At 41.6% G+C, this 27889-nt stretch overlaps 2 long non-coding RNA genes across 2 annotated transcripts in view; both read left to right on the plus strand.

The window, feature by feature from the left end:
- The window catches only part of LOC117517113, a 33294-nt gene extending 6554 nt beyond the window's left edge, over positions 1-26740 (plus strand). The window contains exons 2-3 of the long non-coding RNA XR_004562653.1: positions 17402-17408; positions 26680-26740. This is a non-coding gene — a long non-coding RNA (uncharacterized LOC117517113). The remainder of the gene's footprint in view (positions 1-17401; positions 17409-26679) is intronic.
- Positions 23305-23594, plus strand: LOC117517114. Its single transcript, XR_004562654.1, has 2 exons — positions 23305-23530; positions 23561-23594. It is a non-coding gene; the product is annotated as an uncharacterized LOC117517114 (long non-coding RNA).
- Positions 26741-27889: the final 1149 nt, after the last annotated feature.

The following is a 27889-nucleotide window of genomic DNA, read 5'->3' on the forward strand; positions in this document are numbered from 1 at the left end:
CATTGACCATGGGTGACTTTGTAAGGTCAAACTCAAGGTCATTAGTGTTTAACTTCGTTTGAGTCGGTGTGGATTAAATATGGTGGAAGGGTTGTGACAGTTACATAATCAAATATCAGAGCCACACAGAACCACACATTATAACATTTTTTTGTTGGTGCAATGTTTCATTTATTAGAATAGAAATTATTCATTAACCAGAAATTCAGTGACTGATAGATAAATATATAAACATGAAACGAAGCCTTTAGCAATATCAGAAGGATAATTCTTGGACTCCGACTCGATGAGGGCGGTCGCATCTCCTCCACTCTCCCTTATCTGTGCTTTAACCTTCAAGTCCCAACTTCACCAGACTGTGAATTCCTCAAATTATGTTGGATTATGGATCTGTTGGATTTACCATGGAATTGATCAGCTGGTCTCTGAACGCTATTGACACCACTTTTTCTACAAGAAGGTCAGGACCGGGGGATCCTACCTGCCCATATGGAACGTATCCTGCGGGCTATGTTCTCAACTCCTGGGACTCGTGGCATGTTGCATGCTTGGCGCCTTTCTCCATTGAGGACGTCGAGGATTTATTCATTTTGGTCTTATGGTAGCAGGGCTGGTACTTTTTGGCTTATGTGCTGCCCTGATCTACCGGAAAACTTGGCAAGATGGCGGCATCAAGAACCAGGGCCCCTCACTTGTCTGTCATGATTAACGAGTTTGGCAATGCAGTGGATTCTCAGACTGCAATGTGAACTCAGACGCAAATTGGATGACATCTTGGAGCAGATGCATGCCTTGCAGTTGAAGTTGAAGGTTTCAGAGGCTGGTGAATATTCTTAATTCATAATTGGGATTTGGTTGTTCAAGTGGAACTGTTAAAAAGTGTTTTTCACTGCTCAGCCACAACACTCCGGGCTTATCGATCCTGAAGGACAAATTGCCCACTGTTTACCTCCAGAGGAATTTATTCAGGCCTTGGTGAGATTATTCAGCTCCTTCTTATCTCAACCCACAAAGACAATAAACTGACAGATTTACACATGGACAAAGACTGAAGCATGCTCCATTTTTCCCTTCACTTCCCTTCCTGCACCCCCATCACACACCCATCCCGGCCACCGCTCACGCCACCCCTTTCCTCTGCGAGGGCTGTGCGGTTTTAGCTGTGGCAGGTCCCTGTTCCCCCAAGCTGGTGGTGGCGCGACTCCAGTTGCAGCGGCTACCACACACTCACATTGCCTCAATTTGGAAAACGGAATGTTTCAAGTTTAGTGCACATAAACAATGTCAAATGTATATGTGTTGTCTTAATTCTGATGTGTGCCATTATTACGGTAAACAAGTAATAATTGTGGATTAATTGATGTTGTCTGTGGAATGTGTGTGGAAATCTCGTTGTTGTAATGACAATGATAGTAAAGCTATCCATCATCCATAATTTCCACCATAAAATAGTGTGTGCTTAAGAATTTTTATGCAGACAGACCGAATGCAATATAGTGCAATTTAAAGTGTGTCCTCTTATACGTGGAATAAATACATAATCCACCCTGTATATGAAATCTGTCCACCCAACCTGTATTCTATTTGATTAATGAGAGTTGTTGTTTTTTTTTTTGTTTTTTTTTACCTCCAAAGCTCCCTGTTTATTATTTTGAATTTTGCAAAGTGCACACAACCGAGCGAAGCACCATTATCAGCTTCTCTCCAGTCACAGAAGGACTGAGACCAAATCATTCACAACTATCCATCCGCTGCGGGACCAAGCACACGACTGAGCAGCATATCATGATGAGGTGACAGAGAAACTGTCAGTCATGGTGCAGGAACTATGGGACAACGATATCAACAGACTCCAACCTGGAAGGGACTACAGCATCTCTCTGCAGGTACACGACATGCACACAAACACCCACGGACATTCAGCTTGTGTTTCCTATTACAACCCCAATTTCAATTAATTTGGGACGTTGTGTGAATGTAAATTAAAAACAGAATACAATGATTTGCAAATCCTCTTCAACCTATATTTCATACACATAAAGAAAATATTTAATGTGCAAACTGATTGACTTTTTTGTTTTTGTGCAAATTTTTGCTCAAACCAAGATCATTGTGTAAAGGATCTTACCGGGTGGGATCAGGAACACTTCAGGAAACCATTGTCAGTTAACCACAGTTCATCGCTACATCTACAAGTGCAAGTTAAAACTCTATCATGCAAAGTGAAAGCCATACCATCAACAACATCCAGAAACACCACCACCTTTTCTGGGGTGAGCTTATTTGAATGGACAGATGCAAAGTGGAAAGTGTGCTGTGGTCTGAGTCCACATTTCAGATTGTTTTTTGGAAATCATGGACATTGTGTCCTCCGGACACAAGAGGAAAAAGACCGTCCAGATTATTACCAGTGCATAGTTCAAAAGCCAACATCTGTGATGGTATGGGGGTGTGTTAGTGCCCATGGCATGGACAACTTACACATCTGTGATGGCACCCATCAATGCTGAAAGGTAAATCCAGTTTTGGAGCAACACATGCTGCCATCCAAGCAACGTCTTTTTCAGGGACGTCCCTGCTTATTTCAACAACACAATGCCAAGCCACATTCTGCACGTGTAACAACAGTGTGGCTTCATAGTAAAAGAGTGGCGGTACTAGACTGGCCTGCCTGCTGTCCATTACCTGTCGCCCATTGAAAATGTTGTGGCGCATTATGAAGCGCAAAATACGACACAGAGACCCCGGACTGTGGAACAACTGAAGTCGTACATCAAGCAAGAATGGGAAAGAAGTCCACCTACAAAGCTTCAACAGTTAGTGTTCCTCAGTTCCCAAACGCTTATTGAGTGTTGTTAGAAGGAAAGGTGATGTAACACAGTGGTAAACATACCACTGTCCCAGCTTTTTTAAAATGTGTTGCAGGTATCCATTTCAAACTGAGCAAATATTTGCACAAAAAACAAGTTTATCAGTTTTCAACATTAAATATTTGTCTTTGTGGTGTATTCAATTGAATATAGGTTGAAGAGGATTTGCAAATCATCATATTCTGTTTTTATTCACATTTTACGCAATGTCCCACCTTTACTGGAATTGGGGTTGTAGATCTGTGCACAGGGATAGCATGTGAAGGGGTACGGCATCTGTCTGTGTGAAGAAATAACTCAAAGAATTTTGATTCAATTTGGGACAAACTTCGTGGAATGACTCAGGGTCACCCAATGACAGAGTGATTTGATTTTGAGAAAGAAAAAATAAATGAAAAGTGTAGTTGATAGGGGTAATGTATATATTTAGACCCAAGGTTTTATATATAGCTCTCCAATTTAAAGGTACGCATCTGAGGCCACTGATGTTCCTATTTTACTGTATGGTCATGAGAACCAGTGACCTAAGGTGACAACCGGATGCCTTTGGTACGCTTTCTGTAGAGGATCTTTGGGTACCTGGAATGACTTTTTGTCAAATTAAAAATTTACTAGGGAGACCCAGATGAGGAATTTCACTTACTGTCTCTCTCTTTTTTTTTTTTTTTTTTTTTTTTACTAATTTTGGAGATCTTACAACTTGTACTCTGGTGCAACTTATATACAGAAAACTCACACATTCATTATTAATGACAATAATTATAATGACTTATGCATATAGGACTTTACACGGAATCAAATCACTAAACAAAAAAACTCTAATGGTAAAAGAATAAATGCCAATAAAAAAAAACAAAAAAACAAAAACACTTCAACAATGCACAAAAACCCCTAATTAAAGAGCGGATAATACAGAAAAGTACAGTACATTGTGTGTAAGCAGATCATGTGGCGTCTTCTCTTGGCAAGATCCAGCACATGGATGCATCAGTGTTTGAAGACCCCAGTGGCTGGAGAAGCCCAAAGGGAAGGCTCACATTGCACCTGGCTGTGGCAGATAGATGATTACATCTGCTTGGTTCATTGTTTCCCATATCAGCTCAGCAGTTATGCTCAGCTACTCTGCCTGAGCTGGACTGCTCTGATTAGTTCAGGGACTGGCCCAGGTGGTTGCCATCCAGGACCCGAGGCTGTTCTGTTGAGGTGGTGGATACAGCGACACATGGCACCAGCGCATGCTCCCAGTTCTGACCTGTGAACCTAAAATTGTTTTCGTTGTGTGCTGCAGGGCAAAGCTGCAGATGGGTTGGGCAGCACTGACAAACAGTGATGGATCAGGATTTCCTCTGTTCACATTCGTTGATGAGAACATTTTCAAAAAGGAGACTTTTTTAGGTAAGTGCATGAAAATTATACACCATAAATCCTGGTAAGACTCACAGGGCTGGGTCGAAACGATATATAGTGCACAATAGCAAACATATAGGGTGGTCCATCTTTACTTTGCTGTTTATATGGCACATAGTACGTATGAGTGCAAGTAAGCTGCAGGTTGAAAACGGGTTGTATTTAATTCATTCTTTATTCATGGGTGTGTTGAATTTAACATGAATATCATTAACACCCTGTATCAAAGGGTGGATCATTATTGGGCAGATTCATTACCTCGGGAAAAATGAGCCAAAGAGTTTTAACACTGAGGAGTCAAAAAAATTGTAAAATGCCTTTCAGAGGGATGCACACTCCTGAAATGGCTAAGTTACTGAAGCATGATCACAGAACAATCAAACAATTCTGTGCAACTACTCAAGAGGGTTGCAAGAACATGTGGGATGAAAATATGCAAATTAAATGCACAAAGCCTTGAAGACCTATAATGTGTCTCTACCAGGAACCCATTATCCTCTATGTTCTAAACTGCAACCTATCTGGAGTGTTGAAGATTGGACCCCCCCAAAAAAATCTGAAGACAGATTTTTCAAAGATTTATGGGGGGAATGAACTACCCAACCCCAGATGAGTGGTTGAAGATGTATGAACCGAGAGGACTCTCGGTGGACCAGATGGACTGACTGTGGCTGGGTGGACACATCACCACTTCCAGTCAGCACTCCAGCAAGATGGAAGGAGAGGTACTGGTATGGACTGCTATTATTCGGGATGAATTTTGACCTTTTCAGGTTGAAAATTGACTTTAAAATCAACTTCCAGTCCTACTGTCATGTTTTTAGAAGAATGCTTTCTTGCAAGTACTGGTTCAGGAAAAAATTCAAGAAGGCCATCATTTGTATGCACGACAATAGTCCATCACATGGACATAATACTCCACTGCTCAGTGAGCCAGCCAAGGCCTCAAAATGACAGAATAACAATATGACCCTATTCCTCACCTGACTTAAACCTGACTGAGGACTTGTGGACCATATTAAATGGGAGATTTACAGTGAGGGAAAACAATACACCTCTTTGAACACCATCTGGAAAGCTGTGTGTTGCTGCTACATGAAGCATTGACCATCAACAGATCAATAAACTGAAACAGAGCATGCTACAGAAAGCCTCGTCTACTTCATTCGTGTCTGCATTATAAATGCAGTGGGATGCTTTCTTGTTTTTCTGTAGTGATGTTTAGTGCAGTATAACTTGCAAATGTTAGACAAAGGCCTCACACAGAGCTGTGCAGGGAGTTATATAAAAACAGCTCACATCCAGAGTTCACTCTGAACCTGGTAAACTACTAGAAAAAGGAATCTATTGCTATTTGTAGTCAGTGAGTCCGTTTATCGATGGCAACTTTTCTTGCGGATAATCTTTTAATACTCCTTTTTATTGAGTCTTCAAGTAGCCCAAAAAATGTTATTTTGAGATATTTTCCCATAAAAAACAGAGCAGATAGAATCAATAGAGGTGAGCTGTCAATATAAAGACCTGGATTAGATTTGGACACATTACCCAGACAGCAAATGGATCCAGGCCGGATGTAGTCCAACATCCAGTATCAATCCTGAAAACGGAATCTGGTCCAGACAGTTTTTGCACCCTGGCCCAGATCCGGCACGGCTCCACTTTACAGTTCTGGAAAAAAAAAAAAAACCTCAGTGACGATCACAATTACAGAGTACACACTAACACCCCCACCCCCATGATCCGTGGAGTTTTCACAGCCCTGAGTTTATAACCGCTAATGGACAGTTTCTGCCGATGTGCAGATAAAATTGCTTATCGTTATGCTAACCCCATGTTCTTGCCACGGTGCGTGATCATCTGTCCCAGATCGGACCAGTCTGAACTGGATCCACAAAGACCAACCGTTTACAGCCCATATCTGGCACGGATCTGGGACAGATGATCACAGCACCGTGGCAAGAACATGGGGTTAGCATAACGATAAGCAATTTATCTGCACTCGGCAGAAACTGTCCATTAGCGGTTATAAACTCAGGGCTGTGAAAACCCCACGGATCATGGGGGTGGGGGTGTTAGTGTGTACTCTGTAATTGTGATCGTCACTGAGGTTTTTTAAAATGCTTATTGCAAAGCGGTTTGTTTCTTTACGACAAGTTTTATAAGTCCACGGACACTGATCTGTGTGTTACAGATACAAATCAGTTTCCTTGGAACCACAGAACTTACCCCTGTAAAACTTGTTCCTGCCATGGTGCTGTGATGCGGTCCACATCTGTCCCAGATCCGTGCCAGATATGGGCTGTAAATGATTGGCCTTTTGTGGATCCAGTTCAGATCTGGTCCGGATCTGTTCCAGAACTGTAAAGTGGAGCCGTGCCGGATCTGGGCCAGGGTGCAAAAATTGTCTGGACCGGATCTGTTTTCAGGATTGGTACCAGATGTTGGACTACATCCGGCCCGGATCTATTTGCTGTATGGGATACCCGCCTGTGTTCTTGGACAAGACACTTTGTCTACATTGTCCCAGTCCATCCAGCTGGAAATGAGTACAAGTCTTGGCTGGGGAACATGTGATGGACTGGTGTCCCATCCAGGGGAGTCATAGACTCTTAGTTCATGCTACAGAGTCCATGGCTAGGCACTGGCACCAATGGGCCTCACAGCCTACAGTTGTAGAAAGAAGTTTACACCCACTCATCATGGGCATGAATGCCATGGGCTTTGGAATGGACATTCATGAAACATAATGCTAGCCTGCTTTATCCAACACACAACCAGTTTTGATGTGTGTTTGAGATCATTGTCCTGTTGGAACACCCACTTGTGGCCAAGTTTCAATCATCTGGCAGTTGATTTCAGGTGATATTAAATAATTTGGAGGTAGTCCTCCTCCTTGTTCATTATCACTGTACATCCACTTTGTCCAATGCACCAGTACCACTGGCAGCAAAACTCTCCCAGAGCATGATGCTACCACCACCATGCTTGACAGATGGTACAGTGTTTTTAGGTTTGAAAGCATCACCTTTACTCCTCCAAACATACCTCTTGTCATTGTGGCCAAATAACTGAATCTTTGGCTCATCTGACCACAAAAGGTTTTTCCAGAAGACATTGGGCTTTTCCATGTGGGCTGCTGCAAATTTCAGTCTAGCTTGAAGGTGTTGATTTTGGAACAGGGACTTCTTTCTTGGTCAGCACCCTCTCAGTTTATGGTGAAGGAAAACTCGCATTACTGTGGACAGTGACGCTGGTGTTCCAGAAGTTTCCAGTTCATGGCATGAGCTTTGGTGGTTCCTGGATTGTTCCTGAGCATCCTAACTAATTTCCTCTCATCTGAGGGTGACAGTTTGGGTCTTCTTCCAGACCTTGGCAAAGTAGTGACACATGCAACTAACTTGTACTTAATGTACAAGTGTTTAACTGATGATATTGGAATCTGTTCACAAATGGCTCCAAAAGACCTTCCCAATTTGTGTAAATCTACAGTTCTCCTCCTTAGATCTTCAATGAGTTCCTTGAACTTTCCCATTGTTCTCAGTATCGGTCAGTTCAGTGAGTGATGGCAAAGAGAAACTACCAATCATGATGACTAACAAGAGGTTAATCGGTCTTGTTACAAAATACATTGCAGAGCTACTATTGACAGTTTCTTCTTATGCTTTTATCTTGTGTCGAAACGTACGTATAATTAAATCATTTTTAGTGTGGATATATGTGATCTTCTGCAGCTTTCATCTCCCTGTTGGATAACTACGAGAGTGATGCCGGTGAGCCAGAAATCGTAACCCCTGAGGAGGAGGCAGAAAACCACAAGTTCCTTGACTCCATCATTCACATGCCCACTGAAGGTCCTACATGTTTCTAATCTTAGAAAAAAGAAGCATGTATGCAACAAAGTGAAAGTAATTTAATGAGTTAAATGGACTCTCACAAGCTTGCATCACTAAAATTAATATTTCTTGGCGTTGATCATGACCTAGCATCTAGAAATCTATTGCAGACCTGCCAAGGGCTATGCATTTTTCGATTACACCTTCATGCAAACGGTGATGTTACGCAGAAGCACCCTAAACCAGTTGATGCTTTTCAGGTTTCAAATCCCGCAAAACCTCGGAGAGGTCGCTGCGCTGCGACATCTCAGTAACACTGAGAACTGCATTGAGACGCTCTGATTGGGCTTCACTTTAGCCGCTGCACACAGACAACAGCATTAACATCGCAACATAAAACTATTTTATATTGTGCCTAAAACTCTATGAATATATTCTCTGGGTTTATAGACATTGTTATTGCGTTTGTTTTATGTAAACATGGGAGAATCACAGGCTGTCTCTCCGTTATTTTCAATGGGAGCTGCTGTGAGCTACTCGCTTCCTGATCATGTCGTTCTGGGGGAAAGTGAAGTTTGCTCTTTAACGTCTTGATTATTGTTCTTTACAACACTGTTTGTCCTCTTTGTTCCAGACTAATATATATAATATCTGAAATTCGCTTTGCGCTTAATACATTCCACGCAGATTAAATGTAGCAGACACGGATTATTTTTTTATAATTGTTTTAGCAAGTTTTCAGGGTATCATGCAGCAGTCTCTTATGTGATGAAAAGCATAAAAAATTGCATTTTTGTAGTATAATATTAATTTACAATTGTCATTGTGGGATTCTCTGTTGTTTTGACTGCTGCGGCTCTCTGGTGCGCAAGGGATTATGGGATACGTGAAAACCCCGAATGCAAATGGGAGCAAGCAATGCTATTGTGAACAAATATTACTTGTGTTCCTGTGCCACAGCTAGCAGGCAGTGAAATGTATAAAGTTACTTCTGATAACATAGTTTCTTGAATTTACTTCACAATAAAAGCATTTGAATGGCAAAGCAGCAGTGTCAACCCAGTAAGTGAACATTGAAGAGCATCATTTGTTAGCTTACACCCATTAGCAAGAAGCTAAAGGGGGTAAGCTATTATCAATACTTCTTGCTGGGAAGCTGTTTAGAAACACTACAGCTCAGAAATATTCTGTCACATGTGTGACAAAGCAAGATAAAGAAGACTGGTGAGTGCTTTTAAGATACTGGTGCACGTGCTCGGCTGAATTGTTATGTGTGTGCTACAGTTTTTTCTTAGTTGGGAACTCCAATTTTCAGTCAGTAATGAAACAGAATTAACATTTGTACAGACAGAAATTCTTGCATGTCAACATCAATATATGACTAAATTATGTCTTGCACGAAAAAATAATTTGAAATAGAAAAATTGATTTATGCTCTATTGCAACACAATTCTAATAGAAATTTCTCCTCCTGCCACATCTTCTGATTGGCCGCCACACTGTACAAATGTAAATAATTGCTATGCAAAAACACTGCATTCTGCTACTGCATTGTATATTTGCATTTAAGTGCATTTTAAGAGTGCCTTTTTCTGCTTCTGATAATTCTTTGAATAATCTTTACAATTATACTCTCCTTGAGGTGTCGACCCAAAAAGGCCTGTTACAGATCATCTTTCTTGTACAGATCTTACAAAGGGACTGTATCCCCCCCCCCCCCCCCCCCAAAAAAAACAAACAAACAACATTCACCCATTCACAAGAGTACTGCAGACCTAAAAAACAGTTTTGCCTTCCAGGATATGCTGTACAGTAGAATACAAGATTGACTGTAGTGTGTTGGGAAGTGAACCCTTTCTCTTTCTTTCCAGATAGCCCATAAATACCTGGTTGAGAAGAACCTTTCTCCCAAGGATGAAACACAGTTCAAGGAACAGCTGTACAAGATCTGGTTTGAACTGTATGCCAGGAAGGTTCCAGCAGGTGGGTGAAATCTGAGACGACTCTTAGAAATTACTTAACCAATGGAATTTTGAATCCTCTGATTCTGATTTTATTTTTTACCACTGTTGTCGTGTGTTACCTGTGCTGCTCCACAGCCTGTCCAGTGGATTTTTATTTTATTTTTTACCACTGTTGTCGTGTGTTACCTGTGCTGCTCCACAGCCTGTCCAGTGGATTTTTTTTTATTTTTTACCACTGTTGTCGTGTGTTATCTGTGCTGCTCCACAGCCTGTCTAGTGGATTTTTATTTTATTTTTGCACCGTTGTCGTGCGTTCGCTGTTGCCGTGCGTTACTTGTGCTGCTTCATGGCCTGTCTGGTGCCTTAACTAAAGCACTCCTTCTGCTGAATCACCTCTAAATTATTTATACATTATTCACTTTGCGTGTTTTTAGGAATCCGCTAGGTTGCGTAGCTACTAGCTCTTAGCCGATTTAGCATGGCGGCTTCTCCTGTCTCTCCCGCACTTTTCTGCTCTGGTTGTGAAATGTTTAGTTATTCCTCGGCCTCCTTTAGCAGTAATGGTACTTGTAATAAGTGCAGCTTATTCGTAGCTTTGGAGGCCAGGCTGGGCGGATTGGAGACTCGGCTCCGCACCGTGGAAAATTCTACAGCTAGCCAGGCCCCTGTAGTTGGTGCGGACCAAGGTGGCTTAGCCGCCGTTAGTTCCCCTCTGGCAGATCCCGGGCAGCCGGGAAAGCAGGCTGACTGGGTGACTGTGAGGAGGAAGCGTAGCCCTAAACAGAAGCCCCGTGTACACCGTCAACCCGTTCACATCTCTAAACCGTTTTTCCCCACTCAACGATACACTCGCCGAGGATCAACTCTGGTTATTGGCGACTCTGTTTGAGAAATGTGATGTTAGCGACACCAGCAACCATTGTCAATTGTCTTCCGGGGGCCAGAGCAGGCGGACATTGAAGGAAATTTGAAATTGCTGGCTAAGGCTAAGCGTAAATTTGGTAAGATTGTAATTCACGTCGGCAGTAATGACACTCGGTTACGCCAATCGGAGGTCACTAAAATTAACATTAAATCGGTGTGTAACTTTGCAAAAACAATGTCGGACTCTGTAGTTTTCTCTGGGCCCCTCCCCAATCAGACCGGGAGTGGTCATGTTTAGCCGCATGTTCTCCTTGAATTGCTGACTGTCTGAGTGGTATCCAAAAATGAGGTGGGCTTCATAGATAATTGGCAAAGCTTCTGGGGAAAACCTGGTCTTGTTAGGAGAGACGGCATCCATCCCACTTTAGATGGAGCAGTTCTCATTTCTAGAAATCTGGCCAATTTTCTTGGATCCTCTAAACTGTGACTGTCCAGCGTTGGGACCAGGAGGCAGAGCTGTGGTCTTATACACCTCTCTGCAGCTTCTCTCCCCCTGCCATCCCCTCATTACCCCATCCCCGTAGAGACGGTGCCTGCTCCCAGACTACAATAACCAGCAAAAATCTATTTAAGCAAAAAAATTCAAAAAGAAAAAATAATATAGCACCTTCAACTGCACCACAGACTAAAACAGTTAAATGTGGTCTATTAATCATTAGGTCTCTCTCTTCTAAGTCCCTGTTGGTAAATGATATAACAATTGATCAACGTATAGATTTATTCTGCCTAACAGAAACCTGGTTACAGCAGGATGAATATGTTAGTTTAAATGAGTCAACACCCCCGAGTCACACTAACTGCCAGAATGCTCGTAGTACGGGCCGGGGCGGAGGATTAGCAGCAATCTTCCATTCCAGCTTATTAATTAATCAAAAACCTAGACAGAGCTTTAATTCATTTGAAAGCTTGTCTCTTAGTCTTTTCCATCCAAATTGGAAGTCCCAAAAAACAGTTTTATTTGTTATTATCTATCGTCCACCTGGTCGTTACTGTGAGTTTCTCTGTGAATTTTCAGACCTTCTGTCTGACTTAGTGCTTAGCTCAGATAAGATACTTATAGTGGGCGATTTTAACATCCACACAGATGCTGAGAATGACAGCCTCAACACTGCATTTAATCTATTATTAGACTCTATTGGCTTTGCTCAAAAAGTAAATGAGTCCACCCACCACTTTAATCATATCTTAGATCTTGTTTTGACTTATGGTATGGAAATAGAAGACTTAACAGTATTCCCTGAAACTCCCTTCTGTCTGATCATTTTTTAATAACATTTACATTTACCCTGATGGACTACCCTGCAGTGGGGAATAAGTTTCATTACACTAGAGGTCTTTCAGAAAGCGCTGTAACTAGGTTTAAGGATATGATTCCTTCTTGTGTGTTCTCTAATGTCATATACCAACACAGAGCAGAGTAGCTACCTAAACTCTGTAAGGGAGTTAGAGTATCTCGTCAATAGTTTTACATCCTCATTGAAGACAACTTGGATGCTGTAGCTCCTCTGAAAAAGAGAGCTTTAGTCAGAAGTGTCTGACTCCGTGGTATAACTCACAAACTCGTAGCTTAAAGCAGATAACCCGTAAGTTGGAGAGGAAATGGCGTCTCACTAATTTAGAAGATCTTCACTTAGCCTGGAAAAAGAGTTTGTTGCTCTATAAAAAAAGCCCTCCGTAAAGCTAGGACATCTTTCTACTCATCACTAATTGAAGAAAATAAGAACAACCCCAGGTTTCTTTTCAGCACTGTAGCCAGGCTGACAAAGAGTCAGAGCTCTATTGAGCTGAGTATTCCATTAACTTTAACTAGTAATGACTTCATGACTTTCTTTGCTAACAAAATTTTGACTATTAGAGAAAAAATTACTCATAATCATCCCAAAGATGTATCGTTATCTTTGGCTGCTTCAGTGATGCCGGTATTTGGTTAGACTCTTTCTCTCCGATTGTTCTGTCTGAGTTATTTTCATTAGTTACTTCATCCAAACCATCAACATGTTTATTAGACCCCATTCCTGCCAGGCTGCTCAAGGAAGTTCTACCATTATTTAATGCTTCAATCTTAAATATGATCAACTTATCTTTGTTAGTTGGCTATGTACCACAGGCTTTTAAGGTGGCAGTAATTAAACCATTACTTAAAAAGCCATCACTTGACCCAGCTATCTTAGCTAATTATAGGCCAATCTCCAACCTTCCTTTTCTCTCAAGATTCTTGAGAGGGTAGTTGTAAAGCAGCTAACTGATCACCTGCAGAGGAATGGTCTATTTGAAGAGGTTCAGTCAGGTTTTAGAATTCATCATAGTACAGAAACAGCATTAGTGAAGGTTACAAATGATCTTCTTATGGCTTCGGACAGTGGACTTATCTCTGTGCTTGTTCTGTTGGACCTCAGTGCTGCTTTTGATACTGTTGACCATAAAATTCTATTACAGAGATTAGAGCATGTCATAGGTATTAAGGGCACTGCGCTGCGGTGGTTTGAATCATATTTGTCTAATAGATTACAGTTTGTTCATGTAAATGGGGAATCTTCTTCACAGACTAAAGTTAATTATGGAGTTCCACAAGGTTCTGTGCTAGGACCAATTTTATTCACTTTATACATGCTTCCCTTAGGCAGTATTATTAGACGGTATTGCTTAAATTTTCATTGTTATGCAGATGATACCCAGCTTTATCTATCCATGAAACCAGAGGACCACACACCAATTAGCTAAACTGCAGGATTGTCCTTACAGACATAAAGACATGGATGACCTCTAATTTCCTGCTTTTAAACTCAGATAAAACTGAAGTTATTGTACTTGGCCCCACAATCTTAGAAGCATGGTCTCTAACCAGATCTTTACTCTGGATGGCATTTCCCTGACCTCTAGTAATACTGTGAGAAATCTTGGAGTCATTTTTGATCAGGATATGTCATTCAAAGCGCATATTAAACAAATATGTAGGACTGCCTTTTTGCATTTACGCAATATCTCTAAAATCAGAAAGGTCTTGTCTCAGAGTGATGCTGAAAAACTAATTCATGCATTTATTTCCTCTAGGCTGGACTATTGTAATTCTTTATTATCAGGTGTCCTAAAAGTTCCCTAAAAAGCCTTCAGTTAATTCAAAATGCTGCAGCTAGAGTACTGACGGGGACTAGCAGGAGCGAGCATATCTCACCCGTGTTGGCCTCTCTTCATTGGCTTCCTGTTAATTCTAGAATAGAATTTAAAATTCTTCTTCTTACTTATAAGGTTTTGAATAATCAGGTCCCATCTTATCTCAGGGACCTCGTAGTACCATATCACCCTATAGAGCGCTTCGCTCTCAGACTGCAGGCTTACTTGTAGTTCCTAGGGTTTGTAAGAGTAGAATGGGAGGCAGAGCCTTCAGCTTTCAGGCTCCTCTCCTGTGGAACCAGCTCCCAATTCAGATCAGGGAGACAGATACCCTCTCTACTTTTAAGATTAGGCTTAAAACTTTCCTTTTCGCTAAGGCTTATAGTTAGGGCTGGATCGGGTGACCCTGTACTATCCCTTGGTTATGCTGCTTTAGACGTAGACTGTGGGGGGGTTCCCATGATGCACTGTTTCTTTCTCTTTTTGCTCTGTATGCATCACTCCGCATTTAATCATTAGTGATCGATCTCTGCCCCCCTCCACAGCATGTCTTTTTCCTGGTTCTTTCCCTCAGCCCCAACCAGTCTCAGCAGAAGACTGCCCCTCCCTGAGCCTGGTTCTGCTGGAGGTTTCTTCCTGTTAAGAGGGAGTTTTTCCTTCCCACTGTTGCCAAGTGCTTGCTCACAGGGGGTCGTTTTGACCGTTGGGGTTTTTCATGATTGTTGTATGGCCTTGCCTTACAATATAAAGCGCCTTGGGGCAACTGTTTGTTGTGATTTGGCGCTATATAAAAAAAAAGTTGATTGATTGATTGATTGATTTACTCAAGGAATGCATGTGTAAAAATGTGTGCAAAAACCATTGCACTTGCAAATACACCTGCATGCTGAGGAGATGACATGATTTATCAAAGTCAACAAGAAATTGAGTGAGTGCTGATCGCATCTGTATTTTAAGCATTTGATTTGGTTTTCCATTGCTGACGCTGGCTCACAGATCTGGCAACTTGTTTCCGACGGATTGTTTGTTGTTGTGACGCTATTCTGAACTTCACACGGTTGTATACGTTTCTTTTATTTTTGTTTAGCACTCTTCTGGTGATTAATTGTATCCACTCTGAACGTTATTTAACTATAGTCCTGTTGTAATTCGCTAGCAGTTTGCATTCGTTAGCAGTTAGTATTCACTAGCGTTTAGCTTTCGCTAGCTAGGTCGACTCCTCCCTTCCCACCCGTCGTTATTTTTATAGCTTGTTCTTTTTACCTGGTTAATACTTCTGTTAGTTTTTCAGTCGAACTGCTGTGAATTTTAAGTAATTATTTACTCCTGTGTAAATCTTGGGAGCAGCTAGCATTTTCGCTAGCGGTTAGCTTGCATTAGCGACTTGACCCTCGTTTTCATTTTTTCCTTTCGTTTTTTTTATATACTTCTGTTAGTTAACTGTTAGTGTAATTGTTGTGAACTTTAGCTTAGTACTTTTACTCTTGTGTTAATCTTAGGAGTGGTGTGTATATATATATAATATATATATATATATATATAATATATATTCCTACGTTTCTAATACTTCTGCTACTCTCTCAGTGTAACTGCTGTGAACTTTAATTCATTTATTTGCATCTGTGTGAGCCTTAGGAGTGGTTAGCTTATCCATTATTGGTAGCTTGTGCTTGCTTGGCTATACTCTGAATTTCCTAGTGCACAAAGTACACTACTAATTTCTACTTTACACCCTCCGTAAATCCTGTGTGATGTTGGAAGATAGGGTGGGTCTCTTAGAGAGCCGTGTCCGTAAGTTAGAGCAGCTTCTTAGCGCAGTGGAGTTAGATGTTACGGGCAAACCAGATGAGGTTAGTGCTGGGCCGGCGAGCAAGCCCATTAGCATCTGCCTAGAAACGCTGGCTGTGCAGGACGGTTTTCGGACTGTGGCGAGGCGGAGGAAGCCCCGTAGGGCGTGGTGTCCGGTTTGTGGCACCCTGATCACACTTGCCACTGCGAACTGTGAATCGGTCTCCCCCTTGGATGTGCCTGATGTGAATACTCCGAGCCCACAAGTGACTTTCACTCCTATCTCCAGGCTGAAACACCGGACTTTAGTGATAGGGATTCTATCACACGCAAAGTCAGGTTACAGACGCCGGCTGACGTAAATGTATTTCCTGGGGCCAGAGCTCCCGGCATTGCATCCCATCTTAAGGTGCTGACGCTGCACAAGGGAAGACAGACGAAGGAACATGACATGAGATATAGTCACATATTATTCACGTTGGCACCAATGATATCAGGATGAAGCACTCAGAGGTCACAAAAATGGACAAAGGGAGGACTTGTGACCTTGCCAGAAAGATGTGTCGGCATCGATTAATAGTCTCTGTCCCCTCTCCTCCCGGGGTACTGATGAGGCGTTTAGCAGGCTGACATCATTAAATAGGTGGCTGGCGCAGTTTTGTCAACAGCAAGGCTTTAGCTTTATTGATAATTGGCCTTCGCTCTGGGGCCGCCATGGCCTGCTGATGCCGGATGGCCTCCACCCTACTGGGAAGGCGCCACCATCTTATCTGCGAACATAGATAGAGCTCTACAGGGAGGGTAACATTAGGAACACAACAGGCCACGGATCAGGTGATTAGAGACCCTGCAAGGCTTATGACAATGTGGGTGTGGAATCCATTAGCTTAGTGGGGAAATTAGTGCAGAAAATCCACTATGGTGATAGTGCAGTTTATCTGCCAGGGAGGGAAATTCAAGAAGTTGAGACTGTGGCCTGCTCCCATAGACGTGTCCATCAAATCATAGAGGGACATGCTTTGCAAACTTAATACCCATTACTGTATTGTAGTTGTATCATCTGACCTTCGGCCACGTGTCTCGGACACTCGAGTGAAGAGAGGGGCAGAGCTGTCGACTCTCTGGTGCCTGGGCCTCTACTGTGGTTGGCTCTCACTGCGGAATTGTATCACTTCCTGTTCTGGAGCACAGCGGTGTTTTGCTGTATCTGTTAGCTGTTTAATCTGCGCAGTTAAATTGATCTAGTTAACCATAACGCTTTGTTCACAGTGTAATCTTCACGTGCCTTAACTAAGCACTCCCTCTGCTGAATCACCTCTAAATTATTTACACATTATTTACTTTGTGTGTTTTTAGGAATCCGCTAGCTTAGCGCAGCTACTAGCTCTTAGCCGTTTAGCATGGCGGCTTCTCCTGTCTCTCCCGCACTTTTCTGCTCTGGGGTGTGAAATGTTTAGTTATTCCCGGCCTCCTTTAGCAGTAATGGTACTTGTAATAACTGTAGTTTATTCGTAGCTTTGGAGGCCAGGCTGGGCGAATTGGAGACTCGGCTCCGCACCTTGGAAAATCCTACAGCTAGCCAGGCCCCTGTAGTCGGTGCGGGCCAAGGTAGCTTACCCGCCGTTAGTTCCCCTACGGCAGATCCAGAGCAGCCGGGAAAGCAGGCCGACTGGGTGACTGTGAGGAGGAAGCGTAGTCCTAAACAGAAGCCCCGTGTACACCGCCAACCCGTTCACATCTCTCACCGTTTTTCCCCACTCGGCGACCACCTGCCGAGGAACAACTCTGGTTATTGGCGACTCTGTTTTGAGAAATGTGAAGTTAGCGACACCAGCAACCATCGTCAATTGTCTTCCAGGGGCCAGAGCAGGCGACATTGAAGGAAATTTGAAACTGCTGGCTAAGGCTAAGCGTAAATTTGGTAAGATTGTAATTCACGTCGGCAGTAATGACACCCAGTTACGCCAATCGGAGGTCACTAAAATTAACATTGAATCGGTGTGTAACTTTGCAAAAACAATGTCAGACTCTGTATTTTCTCTGGGCCCCTCCCCAATCGGACCGGGAGTGACATGTTTAGCCGCATGTTCTCCTTGAATTGCTGGCTGTCTGAGTGGTGTCCAAAAATGAGGTGGGCTTCATAGATAATTGGCAAGCTTCTGGGGAAAACCTGGTCTTGTTAGGAGAGATGGCATCCATCCCCTTTGGATGGAGCAGCTCTCATTTCTAGAAATCTGGCCAATTTTTTTAAATCCTCCAAACTGTGACTATCCAGGGTGGGGACCAGGAAGCAGAGTTGTAGTCTTACACACCTCTCTGCAGCTTCTCTTCCCCTGCCATCCCCTCATACCCCATCCCCGTAGAGACGGTGCCTGCTCCCACACCACCAATAACCAGCAAAAATCTATTTAAGCATAAAAATTCAAAAGAAAAATAATATAGCACCTTCAACTGCACCACAGACTAAAATATTAAATGGTGCTTATCTTAAACACATTTAAAGAGGAAGGGCATCATGTTATTAATTATAGATTAAGTTTATATGATTAGTTGTATTGGAATTTGAAAAGTGTGTATGTGTGCAGAAATAACCCGCTAACTGCAGTCTGAATGGATCAACTACAAGAGGGCACCAGAAGTGTGTGTGTGTGTGTGTGTGTGTGTGTGTGTGTGTGTGTGTGTGTGTGTGTGTGTGTGTGTGTGTGTGTGTGTGTGTGTGTGTGTGTGTGTGTGTGTGTGTGTGTGTGTGTGTGTGTGTGTGTGTGTGTGTGTCAGGTTAGAGACACGGCTGAAGGTCATGCTTAGGAGATTAAGACCAGCAATACTATATGGGATATAGACATGGGCACTGAAGGTAGTGCAAGCAAATGAGTTCTGTTGGGCATAAAGGGTTGCAGAGATGGAGGGAATTAGGTGGTTTGGAGATGTGAAGAGAAGGCTGTGTTGGTAATAGTATTGAATTACAGGGGGGAGATGCAACTGAATCTCAAGGTAGATGGATGACGTAAGGAAGACTGGAGTAAAACACATGAGGCGAGCAGATGCTGGTGTCACTCAAAAGCATTGGAACGTTGTTTAAAACTTTTTTTTGTTGTTTTTTTTTGCTGTAACACTGGACCATTCCTAAATTAGACTCCACTTTAAATTATACTGTCTTTGTTTTCCTTTCTGTGCCACAGATGAATTACACAGACTCAGAGATGAGTATGTGTCTGCCACGCCTGCAGGTCAAAAGTTCATGGAGCACGTTTTGGGAAGAAGGTGATACAGAAAGCAGTGGAAGAGTCCTTTAGCATAGAGTGGCTTAATGAGAACTGCAAATGTTGCCCACGCTGTGGCACTAATATACAGGTGTGTTGACCCCTTCTGGTAACTGTGTGTACAGTAGAATGAATGCGAACTCCAACACAAAATAGAAAGAAATTATCCCTCAACACGAGATGTACGTATGTGCAGATTGTTTAAAAATTAGTATATTGTTATTTTTCCTGTGATTGGCAGGTGTGATTGGCAGGGTGTGTGTGGGCATAATTGAGTCAGTCAGTTGGGTTTATAAAATTTTTATCTGTAACACCTTTTAAAAGTACAGCACATTCAGCTTTGATTGTAATAGACAGAGGCAGACCAGTGAACCTCTTATTGTAGGTTGTGTTTATGCCTTGTAACTTAATATTTCCTGTATTCTTTTACACTTTATTTTAAATAGTAATGTCACAGTGGGACATTGGACACCTGTAACGTTGACCTTTTTGACAACTGTGAAGCCTTGTTGCTGATGACCACTAAGGCCACTGTTGCTTGTCTAAAAGTGAACCCAATGAATAATAAATACACGAGTAATAGTAACAGTTTACAATAAGATTACATTAATTAATGCAGTAATAATCATTCATGGTTAATTAGGGAATAACCCTCTTGTGTCTGATTTGTGAATGTTAATGGTGGATTTTTTGATAAAACGGAATTTGTGACTGTAAAATCCAGCATTAACGTCCACAAATCATCAGACACAAGGTTGTTATTCCCATTCTAATCCAATTCCATCGTTTGCACAGTTTTTTGTAAGTAATTCGGTCGGCGAAGCTTACCGTAGCAATAGTGTTTCTCTTGCGCTCAGCTGACAGTGCCATTATTGACATCTGCGTAGCAGTGCGGTCAGGGCTCGGAGTAATGCATCAAATGTGAAACAGTCGAATATTTTGTCACCATCAACGCGATATTTATGGTCGGAAATCTCACTCAGTTAACCAATCAGATTTGCAGAACAAATGCAATAGGATTAGAATTAAGATTTAACTGATGTGTTTAGTATCATTAATGAATAGTGTTCATATTGATGCATTAATGACCAGTGACTTAAGAGAAATCTTAAGAACCTGCAGGCTGCGTTCTCATCTCCTCTCTGCCCCCTGCTGCGCGCACCTGACGCAGATATTCCTGCGTCGTCATGACACCACAGGAAGCAACTGGGCAGCCCTGGTGTGAAAGGGGCTTTATCGACACAACCTTTCCCATTTGCCTCGTCTTCCCTTCTCCACTGGGAACCGAAGAAAAACGCTGCACTTTTGGTGATTGTAGCCAAAAACAAAACGTTACGCCATTTTTCTGTGTGAAGTGATGCTGTGGATGTGGTGCCCAACGGCAAGCTGTCTCCGGAAGTGATCACATTCTGCTGCCCTGTAATTAATGGGGTTCAGTAGTGTTTTATCATAAGTACTGTTAATAAATGATTAAAACACTCTTAGTTAATGATTATTACTTTATTATTTAGTGTAGTCTTATTGCAAAGTGTGAGCATAAAAAGCTTTCAAGTCAAGATCTTTCATGAACCCGTCATGTCAAAAAAAAAAATAAAATAAATATATAATATATATATATAATATATATATATATATACACTCAACAAAATATAAACGCAACACTTTTGGTTTTGCTCCCATTTTGTATGAGATGAACTCAAAGATCTAAAACTTTTTCCACATACACATATTACCATTTCTCTCAAATATTGTTCACAAACCAGTCTAAATCTGTGATAGTGAGCACTTCTCCTTTGTTGAGATAATCCATCCCACCTCACAGGTGTGCCATACCAATGCTGATTAGACACCATGATTCGTGCCCAGGTGTGCCTCAGACTGCCCACAATAAAAGGCCACTCTGAAAGGTGCAGTTTTATCACACAGCACAATGCCACAGATATCGCAAGATTTGAAAGAGCGTGCAATTGGCATGCTGACAGCAGGAATGTCAACCAGAACTGTTGCTCGTGTATTGAATGTTCATTTCTCTACCATAAGCCGTCTCCAAAGGTGTTTCAGAGAATTTGGCAGTACATCCAACCAGCCTCACAACCGCAGACCACGTGTAACCACACCAGCCCAGGACCTCCACATCCAGCATGTTCACCTCCAAGATCATCTGAGACCAGCCACTCGGACAGCTGCTGGAACAATCGGTTTGCATAACCAAAGAATTTCTGCACAAACTGTCAGAAACTGTCTCAGGGAAGCTCATCTGCATGCTCGTCGTCCTCATCGGGGTCTCCACCTGACTCCAGTTTGTCGTCGTAACCGATTTGAGTGGGCAAATGCTCACATTCGCTGCCGTTTGGCACATTGGAGAGGTGTTCTCTTCACGGATGATGCGAAGGAGATGTGTTGCACTGCATGAGGCAAATGGTGGTCACACCAGATACTGACTGGTATCCCCCCCCCCAATAAAACAAAACTGCACCTTTCAGAGTGGCCTTTATTGTGGACAGTCTGAGGCACACCTGTGCACTAATCATGGTGTCTAATCAGCATCTTGGTATGGCACACCTGTGAGGTGGGATGGATTATCTCAGCAAAGGAGAAGTGCTCACTATCACAGATTTAGACTGGTTTGTGAACAGTATTTGAGGGAAATGGTGATATTGTGTATGTGGAAAAAGTTTTAGATCGTTGAGTTAATCTCATACAAAATGGGAGCAAAACCAAAAGTGTTGCGTTTATATTTTTGTTGAGTATTATATACATATATCTCAATCAATCAATCAATTTTTTATATAGCGCCAAATCACATCAATCAATTTTTTATATAGCGCCAAATCACAACAATTGCCCCAAGGCGCTTTATATTGAAAGGCAAGGCCATACAATAATTATGTAAAACCCCAACGGTCAAAACGACCCCCTGTGAGCAAGCACTTGGCTACAGTGGGAAGGAAAAACTCCTTTTAACAGGAAGAAACCTCCAGCAGAACCAGGCTCAGGGAGGGGCAGTCTTCTGCTGGGACTGGTTGGAGCTGAGGGAGAGAACCAGGAAAAAGACATGCTGTGGAGGGGAGCAGAGATCGATCACTAATGATTAAATACAGAGTGGTGCATACAGAGCAAAAAGAGAAAGAAACAGTGCATCATGGGAACCCCCCAGCAGTCTACGTCTATAGCAGCATAACTAAGGGATGGTTCAGGGTCACCTGATCCAGCCCTAACTATAAGCTTTATCAAAAAGGAAAGTTTTAAGCCTAATCTTAAAAGTAGAGAGGGTGTCTGTCTCCCTGATCTGAATTGGGAGCTGGTTCCACAGGAGAGGAGCCTGAAAGCTGAAGGCTCTGCCTCCCATTCTACTCTTACAAACCCTAGGAACTACAAGTAAGCCTGCAGTCTGAGAGCGAAGCGCTCTATTGGGGTGATATGGTACTACGAGGTCCCTAAGATAAGATGGGACCTGATTATTCAAAACCTTATAAGTAAGAAGAAGAATTTTAAATTCTATTCTAGAATTAACAGGAAGCCAATGAAGAGAGGCCAATATGGGTGAGATATGCTCTCTCCTTCTATATATATATACATATATATATATGTGTGTGTCTCTGAAAGACTTTTTGTCCCCTTGATGCTTTTTGTTTCATCCCATTCTATCTAATGGCTTCTCTGTGTGTCCCTTTAGAAAGCAGATGGCTGCAATAAAATGACCTGCACTTCCTGTAAGCATACTTCTGTTGGCTGTGCCTGGGCCAGCTCAGCAAAGTCAGCCCATACAGTCACTTTAGCAACCCACAGTCACCCTGCTACAAGCAGTGAGTAATCTGCTCCTCTTCATCTCCAACATTTCCATTTCTCTTTGGATAGTAAATGAGCCATGTTAGAATGACGTGTTAACATGTTGTCATTGACATCTGTCCAAAATGGTTACACAGGATGTAAAAATGTTGCTAACAACCCTTTTAATACCCCCCCCACCTGTTACAGGCTGTTTCAGGGTGTGGATCTGGATGAAGAGTTCTGGAGTGATGAAGAGGACTGACCCTGGTACAGTACCAGGTTCCCTGTAGCTCCACCTGAGTGCACTTTATTTTAAACTGTCACTTCACCTGTCACACAAAGTCCACCTGCAGTGCCAATGGTGTGATACCTTTTGGCTTGAATATGATTCAACTTGGGTGTGTAAATTGGATGATTGGTTGTTTGTAGCCAGCAACATTATTCACGTTTCTGTATGTGGCAGATGTTAGGTATTAGACTCTTCAGGCAAGAACAAGGGTTTATGGAAACAAAAGCTTTATTTTTATTTAGAAATGCAGGTGCACATGTTCTCTGTTGATGGAAATCCATTAAAAATGATTTGATATTTTGTCAATTTTTATGTTTTTTTTAAATACTTTTTAATTTGGAAGTAATTATGATCATCAACAATATACCCTTTAATTACTTATGCATATATCAGGTGCCCCCCAAAAATATGCAACATTTTATCAGCAAAGAAAATGGTCAAAGCATATGTCTAGGAAATCAATTTATGGCTGGATAGAAAGCTGAAAGGTTGAGGTTTTTCATACTAATGTCAATATTGGCCCTGCATTTTGTCAGTCTCTTAGACAACATGTTCAGTGTAGGCCCTGCGTTGGCCAACTACGGCCTGGAAACGCTTTGGGGAAAGTGTCCTGAGGAATGTTTCAGATTTCTCGGCAGATGTTTTCCTTCAGTGCATCAATGCTTGGCATCAACATAAACATTAGGGTCTCTGCAAGTAAAAAAGAAACATAAGTGATTAAGGTTGTAGCATTTAAGGGTCAAACCGAGTGTTTTAAATGTTGTATATTTTTTTGGGACACCCTATATCTTCTGGGCAGTTTCACAGAAGCACATCTTGGTGAGCAATTTACAGTAGTGTTCAGAATAATAGTAGTGCTATGTGACTAAAAAGATTAATCCAGGTTTTGAGTATATTTCTTGTTGTTACATGGGAAACAAGGTACCAGTAGATTCAGTAGATTCTCACAAATCCAACAAGACCAAGCATTCATGATATGCACACTCACACGCTTAAGGCTATGAAATTGGGCTATTAGTAAAAAAAAAGTAGAAAAGGGGGTGTTCACAATAATAGTAGCATCTGCTGTTGACGCTACAAACTCAAAACTATTATGTTCAAACTGCTTTTTTAGCAGTCCTGTGAATCACTAAACTAGTATTTAGTTGTATAACCACAGTTTTTCATGATTTCTTCACATCTGCGAGGCATTAATTTTGTTGGTTTGGAACCAAGATTTTGCTTGTTTACTAGTGTGCTTGGGGTCATTGTCTTGTTGAAACACCCATTTCAAGGGCATGTCATCTTCAGCATAAGGCAACATGACCCTTCAAGTATTTTGACATATCCAAACTGATCCATGATACCTGGTATGCAATATATAGGCCCAAGACCATGGTAGGAGAAACATGCCCATATCATGATGCTTGCACCACCATGCTTCGCTGTCTTCACTGTGAACTGTGGCTTGAATTCAGAGTTTGGGGCGTCTCACAAACTGTCTATGGCCCTTGGACCCAAAAGAACAATTTACTCTCATCAGTCCACAAATATTCCTCCATTTCCTTTAGGTCAGTTGATGTGTTCTTTGGCAAATTGTAACCTCTTCCGCACATGTCTTTTATTTAACAGAGGGACTTTGCAGGGGATTATTGCAAATAAATTTGCTTCACAAAATTGACGAACTCACTGACTGAATGCCACACTACTATTATTGTGAACACCCCTTTTCTACTTTTTTTTTTTTACTAATAGCCCAATTTCATAGCCTAAAGAGTGTGCATATCATGAATGCTTGGTCTTGTTGGATTTGTGAGAATCTACTGAATCTACTGGTACCTTCTTTCCCATGTAACAATAAGAAATATACTCAAAACCTGGATTAATCTTTTTCGTCACATAGCACTACTATTATTCTGAACACTACTGTACATTAATGCAGAAGCTGAAATGTGTGTGTGCGTGTATATAAATCAAAGCAGCATGATGGAGTTTTCAACAACATTGAGCACTGAGGTTTCAGAATGCAACCCATCGAGTGCAGCGGATAACTGAAAAAATCGTTCATATGGTGATGCAAGCACCAAAATTGGCACAAATACACTTTAGACATTACTGTTTAGAAAGGCAGAGTGTCCACTTGATTTTTCAATAGGCAGCCAGTAGAGATTCCAAAAAGGTATAGTTTGCACCATCTGTGACAGAATGTTAGTTATGGGGTAAAAACAGCAAGAATGGTGATTAAAGAAGTCCATTTCAGTTGTGCAGGGGTCAAAAGTTAAAGTTGCTCTAAATTTGGAAAGACGTATGGAAATTATTGATTGAATTAATAAGGGTTTTTAAAAAGAATAATTTGCATCATGTGTCATGCTTATTTATCATGGGTAACATATGTCACATGTCATCGAATCCAATAGACGTTGACATTGTTTAACCTTTACTTTGGAGACCAAACATTCAACACAGTCCAAACTATTCCATTTGTTAATCCTTTAGCTCAGTCAATAATTTGCGCCATTTTTTCAAAATTTGAGCAACTTTAACCTTTTACCCCTGTACAAACTGACATTGACCTTCTCACTGTTTTGCTATTTTTTAATTTTTACCCCATAACTCCATAGAATTCAGTCAGAGATGGTCCAGCCTATACATTTTTTGAAATCTTATGATCAGACAATATATGGAATACCATTCAATATGATTGGAGCATTTTTAAGTTTGGACCCCTGTGTAATTTCTCAATTGACCTCTACCTGGCTGCCTATTGAAAATTCAAGTGGACACTCTGCTTGTTCAAAAGTGTAAAGTTTAAGGAGTATTTGTGCCATGTTTGGTGCTTACATCACCATTTGAAGGATTTCTCTATAAATATTCTCTTATCTGCTGCACTAATCCAATTCTGTTTCCAAGCCATGTTTACATAAAGCTGACGTGATGCACTCTCCCAAGTGCCTTTCCCTGTGCAGTGGAGCCAGCAAAGACTGTCGCTAACAACATGGAGTCAGCTATTTCTAACGAAGTGTGGCAGCCCATATCATAACACATAGTCTAATTCATGATCTGCGCATGCGTTATCATTCAAGTAACTTTAGCTTTGGAGACATCGCTGAACTGGCTAGTTTGCGAATGCTGATGCTTCTTAATCGGGAAAAAAAAAAATCTATCAGTGTATCTATATTCATGATGCCAGTCTGTGCTCCAGTCTACGGTGTGTTTCAGTTTTTGCCATAACCACACGACTCGAGGCACGCATGGGAAGGGAGACAGGGTTCACTTTACTGAGTTGGTTGCATTTTGAAACCGCAACACTAGATACTGAAGATTCCATCAGGCTGCTTTCACACTTGGCTTCTGTTCAGTTAATCACAGCTGAAGATCATGTTTGGCGGGAAAATGGATTTAATAAGATGACACACTAACTCTTCCATGGGACTCATTGTCTTTAAGACGGTGTTTGGGGTGACAGGACATTAATGACATTAGAATTATTTTTTTGTGGTGGTGGTTGACAATGTTCATTCATTGTCCCTTTAATTGTAGTTCTGTAGGACCCAGCAATCACGGGTTATGTTCATGTTGCCAAATCAACCTGCGGATCAGTGTCTGATCTGCTGTGGTGACGGACAAGCCAAAAGCACTTACTTGACTCAGAAAGGAGACTGCTTGAAATCCCCCCCCCCCCCCCCCCCCCCCAAGAATGAATCATTTGAAAATGAGCTCTTGTTCTTAAAACACACTTTCCTGTCACTACAGAGCTGCAGTTACTTTATCGTGTGAATACGTTTACAGGGTCTGCAGATTGCTGTTAAAATGGATTTAGTATAAAGTTCACCCAAATAAAAGTCACGATGATGTAATCCTATTGATTTTTGTTTCTTGAATAGGAGACAAAGTGCTGCTGTCATTGTTATTTATTTACAAGGTGACCCCCTCCCCCTTAAAAACAAAAACAAAAAAATAGAAACCCATAAAAATTGTCAAATCAAACAAGTCCAAGAAGTTTGCTGGACCTTTATTACAATTTTTATGGGCTTCAGTTTTATTGGCGGGAAGGGAGATCACCTTATACTTCAGATTGTTGCTGTAGGACTGAAACATTATGTATCATAGATTTGTTTTTGGAATGTCTAATTGCACATTCTCATTGTGTAATGCATGGTACAGACACCTTGTTGCTGCAGTAACCCTGGCCCTAACAATGACCTTAACTGTAATCTATAATTACATTCATTCATTCATTCATTTAGGCTAAAGTCCTGGCACATGACTTTAGCCTAAACCGATTTACAAGTTAGGGAAAACTAAATTAAACCAAGGGCAGCGATCCTTTGTTTGACAACACAAAATTTGTCTTGGAATTTGAACTTCTGATTTTTGGGTTGGAATGTGAACGTTATCATTGAGTTACTATGTAATTGCAAACATTTAGGGTCCTCATTTATAAAACATGTGTTGGTTCATACTAAAAATATGTAAAACCGAAGGGCAAAAATGTGTATGAAAAGATCTGACTCATAAAACTGCTTGTGGATGAAGGGTCTTGTAAAGGACACAGACAGGTTGTGGGACCAGGAATCCAAATCCAGGTGGACATATGATAGTCTAATTCCTAACCCAATGAGCTACCTGCTCTGCTGTATGCAGGTGTTCAAAAACCCAGTGATAGTGAAAGGAGACTAATGAGAGGAAGCCA

The sequence above is a fragment of the Thalassophryne amazonica genome, chromosome 9, assembly GCF_902500255.1.
Source record: "Thalassophryne amazonica chromosome 9, fThaAma1.1, whole genome shotgun sequence".
NCBI classification, from domain to species: domain Eukaryota; kingdom Metazoa; phylum Chordata; class Actinopteri; order Batrachoidiformes; family Batrachoididae; genus Thalassophryne; species Thalassophryne amazonica.